Raw genomic sequence first — 4,167 nt, 5'->3', positions numbered from 1 at the left:
TGACCCAAGTCATGGCATTTATAGTAACCTCATATGCATATGAAAGCATACGGAAGATCATAGAAGAACTGATGCTTTTGAGTTATGGTGTTGGAGAAGAATACTGAAAGCGCCATGGGCTACCAGAAGAACAAACAGATCGGTGTTGGAAGAAGTACAGCCAGAGTGCTCTTTGGAGGCCAAACTTTGTCTCTCATACTTCAGACATCTTGTCAGGAGGGAGCAGTCACTGGAGAAGGATATCATGTTTGGTAAGGTAGAGGATCAGAGAAAAAGAGGAAGACCCCCAATGAGATGGATTGGCAAAGTGGAAGCATCAGTGGGCTCAAGTGTGGCAACAATAGTGAGGTTGGCCCAGGATCGGGCAGTTTTTCGTTCTGTTGTGCATAGGGTCACTATGAGTTGGTACTGACTCGATGGCAACTAACAACAACAACAACACACATGGACCTCACTGGATGGCATACACAGAAACCAAACCCACTACATCTGTGGAAAGAAACAATGGAGGAGGTCAATGTCCTCAGCCAGAACAAGGCCAGAGGCTGACTAGAGACCATCAATTGTTCCTAAGTTCAAGTTGAAACTGAAGATACTTGAGTTCAGAGAGCCCAAGGACAACCTTGAGTATATCCCAACTGAATTCAGAGATATATTGAACACAAATGACTGCAGATCAAATGAGTTGTAGATGATATCAAGGACAACCTACATGAAGAAAGCAAAAGGTCATTAAAAAGACAGGGAAGAATGAAAAGATCAAAATGGATACCCAAAGAGACTCTAAACAACTTCTGCCCTGAGACATCAAGCAAAATAAAAATGAGAAGTTTCCTTCTATTTTAGCCATCAACTGGTCTCCAGTATCCTCTTTAGAGACAAGTCAGACACTGAAGTTGTGGAGCTAGCTAAGGTGGGAAAGGAAGTGAGCAAATGAGTCTCGATGCCTGAGTTGTTGAGACTCCAAACCTGGTATTAGTGAATTCTCTCATATTTCATGGCCAGTGCTCTACTAATCCTGTTGCCTGGGCCCTACCTTCAGAACATAAGCAAAACATCATTTTGTCACACCTCCACCCCGTTGTCTGGACCCTCGGTGTGGCTCTGTAGGATCAGCACTGGATTGCAACCCAAAAGGCCCGCAGTTCAAACCTACCAGCTGCTCCTTGGAAACACTATACAGGATCACTATGAGTCGGAACCAACTCAACGGCACTTACCAACCCCCTTGTCTAAGCCACCATCTCTCACCTACCTCATTGGTCTCTATCCCTCTGTTCACATCAGCCACAGTGAACCTTTTAAAATTGAGTCGCAATCAAGTCTCAAGGCCTGATTGGCTCTCCCTAATCAGGTCCTGGGCTACCTCTGACTTCTCAGCCCCGCACTCTGGCCAGCAACATAGGCCTCCTTGCTGACCCAGGAACAAGCCAAGCACATTTCTTCTACCTCCAGGCCTTTGCTCTGGCTGCTCTTTTCTGATTAGAAGGCTTCCCCCAACCCCCCAACATTCTCATGGCTCCCTCTCATTTCATTTAGATCTTAGCTCACATGTCACCTCCTAAAAGAGGCCTTCACGGACCACATCTCCCATGTATTTTTCTTCACTGCATTTAGCACAATCCAGGTTATATATTTAACTATTGTATCTGTCCCCTATTCTTATGCTGAGTTTCATGACTCCCTGAAGGGGTGGGAGGGAGTTTGGGGAGTTGGTTGTCAGTGACTGGGAATTGTTGTTGGGTTCAGGGACTCCAGACAACCCCACAAAGAAGACCGAGTCTGTGTCTCACATGATATAGGAGAGAAAAAAAAAAAAATTTGTTTATAATGATTCGAGCCAAGAATCTAACTCCATTTTAATCATAAACATGAAAGACTTGTGTACACATAATATACACTGAGCCTTCCAGGAATGCAACTACTGCGTCAAGTGGAAAGAATTTGTACTTTGTGTTGTTGAGAACTTTACTGAACGCCCGTCACCACTTAGTCACTGACACCACCTCAACATTCCAGGGTCCTCTGCACTCAAGAGCGGTCACCATCTTGGCAATTGATGGCATCCACACTTTACCTTTGATTTATTAAATACTGTTGTACTCACAACCCTGTCTATGCACAATAGAAAAACACTGCCCAATCTTGCGACGTCTTCATAATTGTTAAGGTTTGAGCCCATTGCTACCATCTCGTTGGGGGTCTTCCTCTTCTTTGCTGGCCCTCCACTTTACTAAGCATGATGTCCTTCTCCAGGGACTGGTCCCTCAGTGACAATATATCCAAAGAACAAGAGACAAAGTCTCTCCATCTTGGCTTCTAAGGAATATTCTGGAAGTACTTTTACCAAGACAGATTTGTTTGTTCTTCTGGCAGTCCATAGTAATTTTAATATTCTCCAACACCAGAATTCAAATGCATAGATTCTTCTATGGTCTTCCTTATTCATTGTCCAACTTTCACATGCACATGAGGTGATTGAAAAATACCATGGCTAGGGTGAGGTGCACCTAGTCCTCAAACTGACATCTTTGCTCTTAAATACTTTTAAAAGGCCATATAGATTTACATAGACACAACCCCCCCACACACACAAAATACCCAACCAGATAAGCCACATAGACGCACAGATACACATACATGGACAGAACAACCTCCACAGAAACGTCCAGAAACAGACACAAGAAAGCCTTTCCCCACAGGCATCAGTCCTTGTCCTTCCTCCCATGCAGACCTGCCCTCTGTTTGAACCCAGTACGAGGCCTGGGAGTGGGGTCTCCAATCTGGACAAGGAGGGGTCGCTGGCCCACAGGCCTCAAGCAGCGCCTTCAGCTATGTCTGCAATTTCCTCTCCCCCTTCCTTCCCTCCTCTCTAAAGGCTCCCGCCAAGAAGGCCTCCCCCTCACCCCAGCTCCGGCCCAGGAAGGGGGACCAGGGAGGAGGGTGCAGGGAGTCTGGACAGGAAGAAGACTCCAGGCTGCACACACCACACCACAGCACAGGGCATGCACAAGTCCTAGCTCAGGAGGGAATGTACGCAAGTGCTTGGCTGGTTTAACCAGTGTGGAGATGCACCCCGCCACATGCTCTGAGTGAGGAGCTCAGGAACCCATGGCTGGGTTTTGCCAAGGCTGGCCTGGCCTGGCCTGGCCTGGAGCCGAGTTCAACAATCATTAACCCTGCGTCACACAGCTCTGCCAGCTGGACACACACTGCTGGACCCTGGTTGGGAGGGGCTGAGAGCGCCCTCTCTTCAAAGTCGGGTTGAGGGACTGTAAGACTGGCAACCTTGGGGTGAAGGGACGGTAGGTTTGGAGCAGGGACTGAGCATTTGAGCTGGAGGTGAGGGGCGTCCTGGGAGGAGGAGCAAGGTATAAGGAAGTGATCAAGAGCCCAAGATGTAGGCTCGGAACGGAATAGGTTCAAATCCTGACTGGAAGTTATTCAAGTTCTCCGTGACTCAGGTTACTTATCTGCAAAGTGAAAGAATACACGTCAAGTGTTTAGCCCACAGCCTGGCATCTAGTCAGAACTTCATCCTCATTACTATTACTGTTGTTGTTAGCAGCCTGGGGGCGGGTCGCTGCCACCCGCCTCCCCAGCGGTTTCCTGTGGGAAAGCTGCCGGGCTTGGCTCCCCTCCTCCCTCCCTCGTTCCTCTCCCCTTCCTCCCGGGCCCTTTTCCTCCCCGCCTCCCGCGCCCCGCCCCGTCCCTCCTCTTTCCTCCGAGGAAACTTTCCGCCCGCTGGTCCAGCCGCCCGTGTCCGGCCCGCGCTGCCGCCGCCTGGAAGTCAAGCAGGACGGGCGGCCGGGACGGACGGGGCGGGAGCGACCGGGCCTGGGTGTATGTGACTGCCCAGAACGAAGGCCTAGCCGCCGGGGAGCGGGACGTGACGGTGAGTGAGCCCGGGCTGTGGGTCCCCACGGGCGGGCGGGCGGGCGGGCGACGGCCTCCCTTCCAGAGACCGCCTAGGTAATGGGGGAGGCCGCAGCTGCGATCTCCATCCAGCTCCGGCCCTAACTGGGAACCCACAGGGCGGAGCCTCCTGCGGCCCCTCTGCCCCAGGATGGAGGGGCGTGCGGGCCCCGTGGAAGGTGTCCCTAGAGCCAGTCCAGACGTGCCACGAAGTTAGGGAAGTGTTCGCTCCAGGGTGGAATCGGGGGCTGC

Source organism: Chrysochloris asiatica, unplaced genomic scaffold (assembly GCF_000296735.1).
Source record: "Chrysochloris asiatica unplaced genomic scaffold, ChrAsi1.0 scaffold00106, whole genome shotgun sequence".
Lineage (NCBI taxonomy): Eukaryota > Metazoa > Chordata > Mammalia > Afrosoricida > Chrysochloridae > Chrysochloris > Chrysochloris asiatica.
The sequence above is the reverse complement of the archived record's forward strand: the minus strand, read 5'-3'. Positions refer to the sequence as shown.